This window comes from Galeopterus variegatus, unplaced genomic scaffold (assembly GCF_000696425.1).
Source record: "Galeopterus variegatus unplaced genomic scaffold, G_variegatus-3.0.2 Scaffold2519, whole genome shotgun sequence".
In the NCBI taxonomy this organism is placed as follows: domain Eukaryota; kingdom Metazoa; phylum Chordata; class Mammalia; order Dermoptera; family Cynocephalidae; genus Galeopterus; species Galeopterus variegatus.
The window spans coordinates 110,785-126,666 of record NW_007728630.1 but is presented as its reverse complement, the minus strand read 5'-3'; the positions used below and the strand labels follow the sequence as shown (position 1 = coordinate 126,666).

At 40.5% G+C, this 15,882-nt stretch overlaps 1 protein-coding gene across 1 annotated transcript in view; it reads right to left on the bottom strand.

Annotated features, from left to right (window-relative positions):
• Positions 1 to 15,882, bottom strand: part of LOC103598150 (stromal interaction molecule 1-like) — a 109,243-nt gene that overhangs the window by 43,558 nt on the left and 49,803 nt on the right. The window lies entirely within an intron of this gene.

Here is a 15,882-nt window from a genome sequence, read left to right as displayed (position 1 = left end):
TCTGCACCAAGCTGCAGAACAAGAAGCATGTTAGTAAAGCCCTACATAGGGCCAAGTTCCCTGGCCACCAGATCTCAAAGAAGTGGGGCTTTACCAAGTTTAACGTGGATGAATTTAAAGACATGGTGACTGAGAAGCAACTCATCCCCGATGGTTGTGAGGTTAAATACATCCTCAACCACAGCCCCCAGGACAAGAGGTGGGCCCTGCACTTGTGAGCGCTTCCACTGTACTGTCCCCTCCTTACTTATGCCCACTAATAAATCCTACTTCCTGTCAAAAAAAAAAAGTAAAATAAAATAAAATAAAATAGATGTATCTTCTTGTATGTAAATTATACTTCAATAAAGTTGATTTTTAAAATATTTGTTTAAACTGTAGGGCCGGCCCGTGGCTCACTCGGTAGAGTGCGGTGCTGATAACACCAAGGCCCCGGGTTCGGATCCCACATAGGGATGGCCAGTTCGCTCACTGGCTGAGCGTGGTGCTGACAACACCAAGTCAACGGTTAAGATCGTGCTGACAACACCAAGTCAACGGTTAAGATCGTGCTGACAACACCAAGTCAACGGTTAAGATCGTGCTGACAACACCAAGTCAACGGTTAAGATCGTGCTGACAACACCAAGTCAACGGTTAAGATCCCCTTACCGGTCATCTTTTTTAAAAAAAATTAATAAACTGTAAATGTGCCCAAGGTTGAGAATTAACTGTCTATCCGTCCATCCATCCATCCAACTATCAAACTAAAGCATTCATAAAAGTCCCACTTAGTACCAGCCTGCAGGAAGTTAGTTCCTAATCCAGTGGAAGAGATAAAGAACTAAATAGCATCAGTGAAGCTTGGACTCTGATAAAGAAATATATGAGGAACACAGAGGAGAAAAGGAGTAACTGCCTAGGGGTTCAGGTTTTAGCCTCAGAGAAAATGATGAACTTCAACATAAAAGATTAGGAGGAACTCATCTGAAATATTTTATGGATGGGAAGGAGGAAAGCACTCAATATAGAAAGAAGGCAAGTGCAAAGCAAAGATGTGAATTTTGATGTGTCAAGAATATAGAATATATAGAAGGCAATAGCAGAAGAAAGTTTTAGCCACATCATGAAGGGTCTTCAGTGCCATGCTAAGACAGCTACTAGTATTGTCCTGGGATGAGCGGCCTGCCTCAGTTTGCTTGGGCCAGTCAAATGAGGTCCAACCCTTTTCAGGGCAGAATCTATAGACCTATATTCTCACATCTATTGTGCACTTGGTATAGAGCACTTTGGGCACTCTGCATCCATTCTCTTATTTAATGTTGCTATTCAGAGCTGTACTGTTCAAGCAGTAGTAGCCAGTAGCCACAAGTGGCTATTTAAATTTAAATTTATTAAAATTAAATTAATTAAAAACTCAGTTCCTCAGGGGCCAGCCCGTGGCTCACTAGGGAGAGTGCGGTGCTATATAGGGATGGCCGGTTCGCTCACTGGTTGAGCGTGGTGCTGACAACACCAAGCTAAGGGTTGAGATCCCCTTACCGGTCATCTTTAAAAAAAAAAAAAAACTCAGTTCCTCAATGGCACCAGCCATATTTCAAGTGACCAATAGCTAGATGTGGCTAGTGGCTACCATATTGGACAACACAAATTATAGAACATTTCCATCATTATAGAAAGTTCTGTGGAGAGCACTGGTCAAGATAATTTACTATAATAATGTTTCAATTTTATATTTTCATTTTGAAGATAATCTAAAAGTAAAAACAAAATAAAAGTATATTCTGGATCACCTATATACATACATGAGCATACAGACTCTCAATTTCAATACCCATATTGTATTCATGAGTAGTTTTTGTTGTTTCGTTATTGTTTTTGGTGGCTAACTTGCACAGGGATGAAATCCTGGACCTTGGTGTTATCAGCACCACACTGTAACCAACCAAGCTGACAAACTAGCCCACATTTGTGTTTATATTGTGTTAATGCAAAATTGTTACAATAGGAGATATTTGTCTGAAATTTTAGGACACGATGTGCTTCACATCAATAATATATCTTGAATTTAGATAATTTTTGTTTGAATTCAGATATTTTAACACAAAAGAACCCAGAGATCAAAACCGATGATTTTACACAAAATATACATTCATAATTGCAATTCAAATTTTCAATACAAATGTTACCCACTGAAAGATATAAACCACCAAGAACTGTCCCAGTTGCTGCATCCCCAGAAAGACTGCCATAACATTACGTGATCACCTATTATGACCTATCTGATAGAACTATCATGGACATGGGTCATTTTTACCAACAAGCATCCACTTCTTCTTTTGGTGGCAATAGTACTCTGAATTTGTGTTAAGGGAACCACCCCTCCCTTGCTCTCAGCTAACAGCCTTCAGGTAAAGCTAATTTTAAATAAGCCTCTAGAAGTAAAGTATGTAACCCAAGCTAAGCCAATCAGTTCATTCTATCTTCCTGCCCATAGTACTTGTTTTAGGGGTGAGCACATAACCCAAGATGAGGGCTGAAGAAACTAAATTCCAGGATTTTTGTTTGACTCATAGGAGACTGGTTTGCTGTCACACTATACTAGTGTCTGGGATGAAATGGTCCTGAACTATAATATTAATAATAACAATAATAATATTAATAAAGCCATCACTTATATAGCACTTACTATTTGATGTTACTGTTCTAAGCACCTCACACATATGAGGATACTTCAAAAAGTTCGTGGAAAGATTCATATTATATTTTAACTCTATTTTTCCACAAACTTTTTTTTTTTTTAAATGACCAGTAAGGGGATCTTAACCCTTGACTTGGTGTTGTTAGCACCACACTCTCCCAAGTGAGCTAACCGGCCACCCCTATATAGGGATCTGAACCCATGGCCTTGGTGTTACCAACACCACACTCTCCCAAGTGAGCCACGGGCCAGCCCTTCCACAAACTTTTTGAAGTATCTTCGTATTAACTCACTAATCTTCACTGCCATCATGTGAAATAAATATCCCATTTTATCCCCATTTTAAAGCTGAAGAAACTGAGGCACAGAAAGGTTATATAACTTTTCAAAGTTACCCAGCCAGGAATTGGTAAAGCCAAGATTTGGTGTCAGGCATTCTGGCTCCATTGACCATGTTCTAAGCTTATAGAGAGAGATATGTCTTCTCTGGTGCTCCTGGAAGCCTTCAAATAGAGGCAAAGCTGAGCCAAGAGATAGATCCAGATGACATCATTTAAGCCCTGAGTAAGATCATGCCTGTAGACAGCCCTATTCATAGATACTTCGCTTTTACACAACAAGTAAATTTCTCCTTTTGCTTATATCAGATTGAGAGGATTTTCTGTCATAACAGGAGCCAATTCTAACTGAAACAATTACTGAGTGATCACTCACAACATGGCAAATCACATCATCACTATACGTGGAGCACTGTAGCTAATCACTCCTCAATATTATAATGTTGTGATTTTTTTTTTTTTTTTTTTTAAGATGACCGGTAAGGGGATCTTAACCCTTGACTTGGTGTTGTCAGCACCACGCTCAGCCAGTGAGCGAACCGGCCATCCCTATGTGGGATCCGAACCCGGGGCCTTGGTGTTATCAGCACTTTTTTTTTTTTAAAGATGACCGGTAAGGGGATCTTAACCCTTGACTTGGTGTTGTCAGCACCACGCTCAGCCAGTGAGCGAACCGGCCATCCCTATGTGGGATCCGAACCCGGGGCCTTGGTGTTATCAGCACTGCACTCTACCGAGTGAGCCATGGGCCGGCCCATAATGTTGTGATTTTTTAAATGGATAATCATAAGTGTCCCTTTTTTTGGCAGCTGGCTGGTATATCATAAATTGTCCTTTTAAAATAATTTTGATATCTATGTGGTACTTAAGCACATAGAAAGCAAATTTATCTCTATACTTTGTCAACAGTCAATTATAAAGAAATAGAAGTAGGGCCGGCCCGGTGGCACACTCGGTAGAGTGCGGCGCTTGGGAGTGTGGCGGCGCTCCCGCCGAGGGTTCGGATCCCATATAGAGACCGGTCCGCTCACTGGTTGAGCGCGGTGCGGGCGCGACACCGAGGGTTGCGATCCCACTACCAGTCACGAAAAAGGACAAAAAGGAAAAAAAAAGAAATAGAAGTAGACTTAATACACAAGTGTTGGGAAAATATAGGAAAAATGGTCAGGGCCCCTCAGATGTTCAGAACCTTGCCAAGCATTTGATGTAAACAGGCATGCGCTCAGGTGTTCCCTGGTTATTGTCTAATGTAATTGCGTATGTGCACCCAGGTGTCTTGGGTTATGGACTTCAGTATAAGGATGAGTGGCTCTGATCCACAGTGCCTCCCATCCCCAGGATGACCCCCCCCCCTCGTAGGAGGGCATGAAGAGGCCACTACTGCTGCTGGAGGCTGCTGCTGCTAGTGTCCCCGGGACCCTCTGCAAGGCCACTGCCACTACCGGACCTGTAAGCTGCTGCCACTGAGGAAGCTGAGTACTGAGCTCATGTCATCTGCCAACAGCTCCTGGAATCTTTCCCAATTACCTAGCATGGACCTGCATGTGAGGAGTTTGGGGACCCAGTCTGTACAGTGTGTTTGGAGGGTCTGAGTGCTAGCTCCGACAATATAAATGGAAACTTAGTATAATTAAAATAATGAAACATTTTGGCTTTAGTTATGATTTGCCTTACTTTACAACAAGGAATATGTTCAAGCCAAGTGAAGGTCAAACAAGATCATGATGTATTATTACAAGATCATGATGTATTATACAAATCAAAATTTCAGGGCCGGCCCGGTGGCACACTGGATAAGTGCGCCGCTTGGGAGGCGCGGCGGCGCTCCCGCCCGAGGGTTCGGATCCCACATACAGACCGGTTCCCACTCACTGGCTGAGCGAGGCGCGGGAGCAGCACCGAGGGTTGCCATCCCGTTGCCGGTCCCCGGTCCGGTACGGGGGCAACACTGAGGGTTGCGATCCGTTGCCGGACACGGAAAAAGATAAAAAAGACAAAAAAAAAAAAAAAAAAAAAAAAAAAAAAAAAAAAATTTCATAGTAGCTTAAATAGAGAAAAATGGTGGGAGGAATGAGTCACCAGGTGGCACCCAGTAATACAGACATGCTGAACTTAAAGAGCCTGGGAACAACTGAGTTTCAACAAAAAGGTATCATTTTCTTGGATTGGAAGTTTATTTTTATTTAAAGTATAAATCAGGTTTTGTTTATTTGTATATAAATTTTATATAGGAACTTAAGCCTCATTTTATGTTTGTAGATATTTAACATCATAATAAAAATAATTTAAGTCAGTACTGCAGGTCCAAGATAAACTATTTCCCTTAAAAGGAATTTGTACATTCCTCAGGTTTGAAAACCACTGCTGTAAGAGCAAGAAGCCAAAAAATTTTTGAAGCAGAATGACATGGTGAGATTCATCACCCTCTCCTAAGATTCATATCTTTACCAAAAACTGTCTTGCATCAGAATGCTAATTTCCCTTTAATGGTCAGGAAACATTGAAGGCATGAAACACGTCCTATTCAGTTTTACTGATCTACTGTTTCTAAGAGCTTCATATACAGTGGCATCAATAAGAACAGCTATCTTAAATGAAGAGTTCCAGAAACACTGATTGTGGGCCTTCAAATAACAACCACCACTTCTTCTGCCCATCCCCCTAAAAAACCTCCTTAGAAAAATATAGCTCATGGGGATGGGTAATTTTAAAATGCTGTTCAAAAAACAGGCATTCCGGGCCGGCCCGGTGGCGCACTGGATAGTGCGCCGCTTGGGAAGCGCGGCGGCGCTCCTGCCCGAGGGTTCGGATCCCACATACAGACCGGTTCCCGCTCACTGGCTGAGTGAGGCGCGGGAGCAGCACCGAGGGTTGCGATCCCGTTGCCGGTCCCGGTCCGGTACGGGGGCGACACTGAGGGTTGCGATCCGTTGCCGGACACGGAAAAAGACAAAAAAAAAAAAAACAGGCATTCCTCTGGTAGGCACACCTCACACCTTAGGTTGTTTCACTTTCACATAAACTAGAGAACTTGGAAAACTGGGAACTGTGCCTTCATTCTCCTACTTCTCCCACAGTGGAACCCAGCACATAATGCATGGCAGACAGTCAGGAAGACATACTGAACAAAACAGAGTTGAAGACAAGAATGCTCCAATCACTTGATGTCCTCAAGAAGGTGCTGAAGCTCGGGAGGAGAGCTCTGAATCTTTGGAGGTAGATTATACTATCTGCAGAGGCATGGGGGGTGAGAAGGAAAAGGTGCCAAGGAGAAGAAATGAGGCAGGTATGGTATACTCAAGAGATTTCATCCTAGAAAACAAGATACTAGAGGCTTAGGTGAAGGGTGCTTAGTCACTGCTTGGTTAAAATTCTAATTCCCAGACTATACATTGGAAGGAAAAGAGAGATTAACTTCTAAGAGATACACTTGGAAAAAGCATGACGGAGCTGGGGTTAAAGAAGTGTTGAAGAAAGTAGAATACACCAGCCATTATGCCTGAAAATGAATATATATCCTCACACATTACCAACGTAATTGTTTACTAAGGTCTGGGGCGTCAGGTAATGAAGGCATAGGAGAATGACACACAGTTATGAAGCACACAGACAAGTGCTAGCCTGTAAAGTTCAGAGAACAACACACTCCTGCCACTGCTGCCAAGAGAGCTCGGCCTCATCCAGCGCAAAGGGTCCTTTCTGATTGGCGTATAGAGTGGAAAGAAGGCTACTTTTTTGTTGCTAGAAAGGCCTGAGGCCAGCAGTGTTTCAAGGGCCTTTTGTCTACTGGGAGGACAACTTGATACAAGCGTGGGCATAGACTCCTGGCATTTAGGAACTCCTCTACTAGCACGTTACACCACAGTGGAAACAGGCAGGAGTCACTCCAGACCAGGCTTTCTCAGCCCCTGCACCAATGACATCATGGATGGGATAATTCTTTGTTATGGAGGCTATCCTATGCATTGCAGGATGATTAACAATATCCTTGGTGTCTACCCACTAGATGCCAGTGGCATGCTGCTAGTTGTGATAATCAAAAATGTATCCAGTTAGGGGCCAGCCCAGCTCACTTGGGAGAGTGTGGTGCTGATAACACCAAGGCCACAGGTTCAGATCCCTATATAGGGGTGGCTGGTTAGCTCACTTGGGAGAGCGTGGTGCTGACAACAAGTTAAGGGTTAAGATCCCCTTATTGGTCATCTTTAAAAAAAAAAAAAAGTGTATCCAGTTAAGGAAAATGTGATATATATACACAATGGAATACTACTCTGCCATAAAAAGGAATGAAATTCTGCCATTCACAATAACATGGACAAACTTAGAGAAAATTATGTTAAGTGAAATAAGCCAGGTACAGAAAGAGAAATACTGCATGTCCTCACTCATAAGTGGGAGCTGTAAAAGAAGAGAGAGAGAGAGAGAGAGAGAAACAACCATCACAATAATTCTTTGAAATTTTAAAAGGAGAGAATAGAACTGAGGCCACCAGAGGTGGGAAAAGGGAAGGGGTAGGGGGGCTAGGGAGAAATCGGTAAAGGGCCACAAAAAATGTTTACATCATGTAATGATGAGATGAGAGAGAGAGACAGAGCGAGAGAGAAGAGAGAAGTGAGAGGAGAGGAGAGAAAAGAGAGAAAGAAAGAAACTAACTCCAGATACTGTTGAATGTCCCAAGGGGCAAAATTGCCTCCAGCTGAGAACCACTGCTCTAAACACTACATTAAGCTCTCTAAGGGGGCCACTGCACTCCAACAAGGATAGACTCTGGATTAACCAGTCCCTATACAGTTAAACTACAGGGAAGAAGCATAATGGCTCAAGGAAGTTTTGAGTGTTTGTTTTTAGCTGTATATATCACTGTTACCTAGGTAGATGCCCTATGTAGGTAGGGTTTGGCAGCATGGTGTCATATACCCAGAGTTGCTGCAGTCTGAACAAATAAGACAAGATGAGCTGTATCATGTATAACATCTCAGATAGCAACTCTGAATTCCAGCATAAAGATCTCACTCAACAGTACAGTTGAGGTATCAGGGCCCCTTGTCCCTAAGGTTCAAGTACCTAAAAGTTAAACGTCTTGTTCTGCTTTCTCATTCCAAAAGAGAAAATGGGAAGAAGCTCTGGGTCAAAGTGAGGAAGAACGCAACAGAAAGTACAGAGAACTGTGGCTAGCAGTGAGAAGCTACAGAATTTGGCAAGAAGAGCTTAGCACAGATACAGGTTCCAAATGACTCACATGTCCAAATCCCAGGAAGACATGCAAACGAGAGAGACTGTTCTAAAGTCATAAGTCTCCCATTCCCCCAAGCCTGTCCATGTTGCCCCTAACCAGATAAAAAACTACATCTCTGGGCAAAATGATGAACACCACCACACAGAATCAGAGAAGGCCAACCCCTAGAGTTTTCTACAACAAACAGTCCTTCGTAAGAGAGATGTACAAGGTGGATGATAGTCTCCAATCTTTTCAATGTTATAAAATACCTGTTAAAAAACTTTCAGCACACATTGCCAATATACAAGGATACTTCAAAAAGTTCATGGAGGGCCGGCCCTGTGGCTCACTCGGGAGAGTGCGGTGCTGATAACACCAAGGCCACGGGTTCGGATCCCATATAGGGATGGCTGGTTAGCTCAGTGGCTGAGCGTGGTGCTGACAACACCAAGTCAAGGGTTAAGATCCCCTTACCGGTCATCTTTAAAGAAAAAAAAAAGTTCATGGAAAACAGAATTAAAAGATAACACTAATCTTTCTATGAACTTTTTGAAGATCCCTCTTATGTATATCTGTTTATAAATTAGATTCATGAACTAACACTAGGTATATTGTAAAACATACATAAAAATTAAAGAAAGAGAGAAAAATAAATCCAGTATAAATACAAGCTTTACTATCTTCTTTTTTTGTTTTGTTTTGTCTTTTGTGGGTAGCCAGTAAGAGGATCCAATCTAGTATCTTCTTCAAATGAACAAATGATGGCAATCTATGGGTCCTGAAACACCTGTTGTACATCCCATTGGTAATTACATTATATATTCTCACTAACAGAATCACTTGCTCCCAATGACTTCTTACAGAGGTAAAGGGGAGAGGTATAAAAAAATAAAAAGAACTTATGCATAACAGCAGTGAACCCCAGAAATTGATGTTCAGTTAGCTTCTCAGACAGTAAAGATATATCCTGGCCTCCATACTATGTTTCATAGATAGGAAGGGGCCTTTTCCATTTGAGGAAGATTTTTATGTAAAATGAGTAAAACTTTCTGTTTTTTTCTGAGATAACCACACACACACACACACACACACACAAACTGTTATCAAAGAATGCCAAATTCCTGAGCATTTTAGTAAACTGAATTCTTATTGTAGACTGTATTAGAAAAAGCAGTGAACTTGAACCTGGAAGATCTTCATTTCCATTCTGTCTGCCATGGACCAGCTTGGGTAAATCACTTAACCATTATGAACCTCAATTTCCCCTTCTGTAAAATAATCATCCTGTCATTCAACAAACATTTATTTTGTACTGTTCCATGCCAAACACTGGGAACAGAGCAATAACTGAGAAAGAGATCCCTACCTCTATGTAGCTTACCATCTAGCAATACCTATATCCCAGTTATTGAATTAAATGAGTTCATCTATTTTAAGATGCCTAGGATTTAATACAAACTACATTTATTCACAAAGGGGTAGATGTTAAGGACTGGTCAGAATTTGGGTGAAGAGATGCAGGTCCACCAGAGGAAAGAAACATGAGCAAATGCACAGAACTATAAAGTGTGGAGCAACCTCAGAGAACAATGACTCCAGTTCGTCTGCAGTCCAAGGGTTATGTATGGGGACAATAAGAATGAGGTATTCCTGAGGCCAAATGATAAAGGTCCTTGAAGTCAGGTGGTCTCAAACTCCAAAATCATTTATTCCTTGGGGAAAAAACATTTATTGAGCATCTACTACTTGCCAGGCGCCACTCTAAGAGCTAGAGATACAACAGTACACAAAACAGAGTCATTGATTCCACGGTGTTTATATTCTAGTAAAGTGGGACAAAGTAAAACACTTAAACAAATAATCACATGTCAGGTGGTGATAAGTACAATGAAGAAAAATTAAGTAGTAAGAGGTAAGAGGATAAAGAATAGTGCTATTTTAGATAAGATAAGGGAGGGCCTCTCTGATGAGGTGACATTTTAAGCAAAATGAAATGAAATGAAGGTGTGAGCCATGTGAATACTTGGGGAGAAGGACAGAAGGAACAGTATTACTTCCTAGCACCTGAGTTACAGCAATACCTCCAGGGATTTGCCAGGGCCAATGCCTGGCCTTGGCCAATCCTTTCTCTTGTCAGGGAAAAACTATGCAATAAGAAACGAGCACCTGAATAGTATCTGTTTCCCACAATGGACCTATGGTACCTCCAGATGAAGCCCACATCTACTTTTGTGGTTTCAAGCCCACATCCCAAGAGAACTATGTCTGGCAGGAAGGTTGCCAGTACCTTCTTTGCCTCTCCTTTAAACCGCTGCTAGTCAATTAATTGGTCATTTGGTCAGCCTTTGGTCAGCCATTTGGTCAGTTAGTCAGATACAGCACAGTGATTAAGAATGTGGGCTTTGGGGGCTAGCCGGTTAGCTCACTTGGTAAGAGCATGATGCTGATAACACTAAGGTCAAGGGTTTGGACCCCACGACATCCGACAAAAAAAAAAAAAAGAAGAATGTGGGCTTTGGAACCAGATGCCTTGTTTTGAATCTGGGATCTGCCACTTACCAAATGTAAACCATGGGCAAGTTATTTAACTTTATGTGCCTCATTTTTGTCACCTATAAAATGGTGAAAATCAGAGTTCTCACATCATAAGACTTTAGTGAAGATATGGGTAGCTCCCAGCATATAGTTAGTGCTAAAAAAAATACTAGATATTATTATTATCACCATTCATTTATTCAATCACTCGATAAGCTTTTATTGGCTTCTACTTTAGCAGGTTCTGAGTGAGTTGCCAGCATAGAGATGAATATGCATGGTCTCCATCCTCAAGGGCTCTCTTCTAGAGAAGGAGATATACAAGAAAATAAATGAGTAGAATACATTGTGCTAAGTGCTAGGTCAAAGGGATACATAAGGCGATGTGGGAGCACAGAGAAAGGGGTGACAGACTAAGTCACAAAAGGCATCACAAAGCCCAGCTACTTATTTGGCTACTCTGGATAAGAGCATTCCAGCACAGCTACAGAATTCTCCCAAAGTGGCCCTTCCTCATGATAGTGTGTGGCCTAGAACTGTGGTTTGTTTCTTCAAGAAGTTTCCCTCTGGCTCCCATCAGCAGCTTGTCATTTGGGCCTAGAGTGAGGTAGAGGTCTTAGTTTCTTAATATGATGTCAATATCAAGCCCTGAACCATCACTGCAAAAATAATCTAATCTAGGCCTCGTGATAGGCCCACTTGGCTACTATGCAAAAACCAGGTCTCTCAGGGCCCAACAGGACATGTTATTAAAGACCATCTATTAGAGCAACTGCAAGGCTGGCAGAGAGCCAGATCAGAGAAAGACTACACGGTTGCAGAGTAGTAAGAGAACCTAGGAGTTGCGGAATGTTGAGTGGGCCAAACAATTTGTATAAGATCACATAGCAGTACAGCCAACAACAAACTTTTGTCTCCATTTTGTCTACTCTGGGCCAGGCCCTGTGCTGTGTTAGCATATAGAATCATATAAGATATTACCCTCAAGCAGTCTGATAGGAAAACAGGAAGGAGAACAGATCACTGCAATTAATGTGCTAAGTGCTATGATGAAATAAGCGGAAGAGGCTGTGGAAACACATAAGAAGACATCTAATTTCACCTGTGGTTTTCAGGGAAGATTTCCTAAAGAAGGGGATACTTATATTTAGTTTTAATTGTCAAGTAGGATTTAACCCATTCAACAAAGGAGGAAGGACAGACAGAAGAAACAACATATGTGAAAGCATAAAGGGAAGAAAGAGAACAACATATCTGAGGAACTACTGATAAATCAATGCAGTGACAGAAGAGATGTGGTGAGGAGTGGTAGAAAATAAGTGGATTAGAGAAGCAAGCATGGGCCTAGTATGCTAAACTCATCTAGCACAACGTCTGGTATACAGAAAGTACTCAGTAAAACTTTTTTAAACACAGGAATGTTTACACAAATTATAGGAGAGAAACAGTGCCTTTTGTGGCCAATATTACAGAAGTGGATAAAGAATGACAGAAAACTACAGCATTAAAATATAAAGAAACTCTCAGGATATAAAAGATCATCATATTTTTATTTCTTTATACATATTGATCTTTTTTCCCAACTGAGGTAATTCATTTTGAGATTACAGACGGACATTTGATTTCAGCGCATCTGACTAACATCTCATAGATTAACATGATAAAAAACTGACATTTTCTACAATAATTTCTTTCCTCAACAATTACTGAGTTTTCAGTACCTTACTTTGTTGAGTCTCAAACGAGACAGCAGTTGTGATCTAAGCTTATTGCGACTCCTACACAACCTCAAGTGTTACCTGACCAATAGTAAAGCCAATATTTATTGTCTCAAGATAACATATGATTACTATACGAGTATATGATTATATTGGAATTTACTTGTAACATTTTAGTAATGTCTTTATTTCTCTAGGTTCCATTTAAGCATATTTCTTCCACCCAGAAATTCGGTGTCCTAGCACGTTTATTTTATTATTTTTTTTTAAAAAGGGAAGCCATTGTAAAATGTAAGCGGAGACCTAGTCAGATATTTATTTTAGAAAGATCTCTCTAGAACCAACTGAAGGGCAGGCTGCAGTAGAGCTAGGCTGGGCCAAGAAAAACAATACGAAGTACAATAGTCCAAGCAAAAGATGATTGAGCTGAAACTTCTGCTTTAGCTTGAAGCAGATGAGGTAACAGAAATGGAATTTACTCTCCCTCCTGAAACAACCTCCCCCCCCCCCAAAAGAAAACATATATGAAAAAATGTTTTTCAAGACACTGGACATAAGCCTACAAAGGACAGTGATCCTTGAGAGATGGGAAACAAAGCAAGTCATACAATTGTCCCAGCTTATGACCTTGAGAGAATTTCCAGGCCATGGCACAGGGAGTGGAAACTAAGATCGAGAGGAGTAAAATGGAAAAAATGGAAACACACTATTATAAGGTTCTTAAGGGCCGGCCCCGTGGCTCACTCGGGAGAGTGCGGTGCTGACAACACCAGGGCCACGGGTTCGGATCCTATATAGGGATGGCCGGTTTGCTCACTGGGTGAGCATGGTGCTGACAACACCAAGTCAAGGGTTAATATCCCCTTACCGGTCATCTTTTTAAAAAAAAGAAAAAAGAAAAAATAATAAGGTTCTTATACTATATGTGACAGGTATAATATCTCTTAAGGGTAGACTGTGATAAGTTAAAGACACATATTTTATTTCCTAAACCAACCACTAAAATAACAAAACAAAGTTATAGCTAATAGGACAACAAATAAGATTGAATCATAAAAAATACTCAATCCAAAAGAAGGCAGAAAAGGTGAGTAAAGGGAACAAAGTACAGATGGGAAAAAAAAGAAAACAAACAGCAAGATAATGGACTCAAACCTAATCATATTAATCATCACATTAAATGTAAATTGTCTAAACATCACAATTAATAGTCATATTGACAGACTGCAGAAAAATAAGACCCAACCATATGCTGTCTATAAGAAATGCATTTTAAATATAAAAATACAAATAGATTAAAAGTAAAAAGATGAAAAAGATATCCCAAACTAACAAAAGTCAAAAGAAAACTGTATTTTTATCAAAGTAGATTTCAAAGGAAAGAATACTAACCAAGGATAAAGAAGCTCACTTCATCCTGATGAAGGGGTCAGTTAATCCAGAAGAGATAATAATCCTAAAGCTTTATGCATACAGTAACAGAGCCTCAAAATACACAAAGCAAAAACTGTAAGAAGAAATAGGCAAATCCACAGTTATACTTGGAAATTTAAATACTCCTCTCTGATAGCTGATAGAACAAGTAGGCAGAATATCAACAAAGGTATAGTAGACTTGAATAACACCATCAACCAACATGACCTAACTGACATAGAACACTCCACCCAACATAACACTTGCAACCATGTACAAGTGCACATGGAACATTTACCAAGGTAGACATGTCCTGGGACATAAAAGAAAAGTCTTTAAAATTTTTAAATAATTCAAGTCATACAAAGTATGGTCTCAGACCACAAAGGAATTAAATTAAAAATCAACAGAAAAATCTCTGGAAAATCCCCAAATACTTAAAAACTAAATAATTTGCTTCAGTTGGTTAGAGCACAGCTTTGTAACACCAACGTCAAGGGTTCAGATTCCCATACTGGCCAGCCACCAAATAATAATAATAATAATAACAACAACTTGTTTCTAAATAACTCATGAATCAAAGAAGATGTCAAAAGGGAAACAGAAAATATTTTGAACTGAATGAAAATATGTAAGCACAACATTTCATCCATAGTGAAGAACCAATACTACATGGATATAAGATATAACACAGATTTCAAAGACATGCATATCCAGGGCAAAAAGAATCCCTCAAATTCTTTTTTTTTTTTTTTTTCCTTTTTGTCTTTTTTACTGACCGGTAACGGGATCACAACCCTCGGTGTCACGCCCATATCGGGGACCGGCAACGGGATCGCAACCCTCAGTGCCGCGCCCGCACCGCGCTCAGCCAGTGAGCGGGAACCGGTCTCCACATGGGATCCGAACCCTCGGCGGGAGCGCCGCTCTCCAGTGCGCCACCGGGCTGGCCCGAATCCCTCAAATTCTAACACATTATTAAGGGATACTAAGTTATTGAAGAGTATATCAAAAGAAAAAGTAACAAGAGAATAAGCATTTGCCATTAGTTATGTTTCCATTTTAGCTATTTTTACTCTATTTATACTACCAATAAATCAGTTGGAAAAAAGAAAAAACCACAATACACCAGAATTTAGGAAATGCTGTTAAAGTAGCAGTTAAGGGAAATTTATAGCACTAAATGCCTGTATTAGAAAAGAAGAAAGGTCTCAAATCAATGAACTTAGCTTTTGCCTTAACAAACTAAAAAGGAAAAGCAAATTAAATCCAAAGTAGCAGAAGAAAGAAAATAATAAACACCAATGCAGAAATCCCTGAAACAGACAACAGATAAAAATCAATGAAACCAAACACTGGTTCTTTCAGAAGATAAATACAATTAATAAACATCTAACAAGACTGATCAGTAAAAAAAGAGAGAGAGAAGACACAAATTATCAAGATCAGAAATGAGACATTATTATAGATTTGACAGATATTAAAATGATAACAAAGGAATTTTATGAACAAATATATACCAGTAAATTTGACAACTTAGGTGAAATGTACAAATTCCTTGAAAGATACAAACTACCAAAGCTCACTCAAGAAGTAAATAGCAGCCTTATTATACCTTTAAAGAAATCAACACTGTAGTTTAAAAAAAAAAAAAAAAAAAACCTTCCCACAAAGAGAACTCCATGCTCAGACAGCTTCACTACTGAATTCTACCAAATATTTAAGAAAAAAAATACCAATTTTAGGGCCGGCCCGGTGGCGCACTGCACTAGTGCGCCACTTGGGAAGTGCGGAGACGCTCCTGCCGAGGGTTCGGATCCCACATACAGACCGGTTCCCACTCACTGGCTGAGCGAGGCGCGGGGGCAACACCGAGGGTTGCGATCCCGTTGCCGGTCCCGGTCCGGTGCGGGGGCGACACTGAGGGTTGCGATCGGTTGCCGGACACGGAAAAAGACAAAAAAAAAAAAAAAAAAAAAA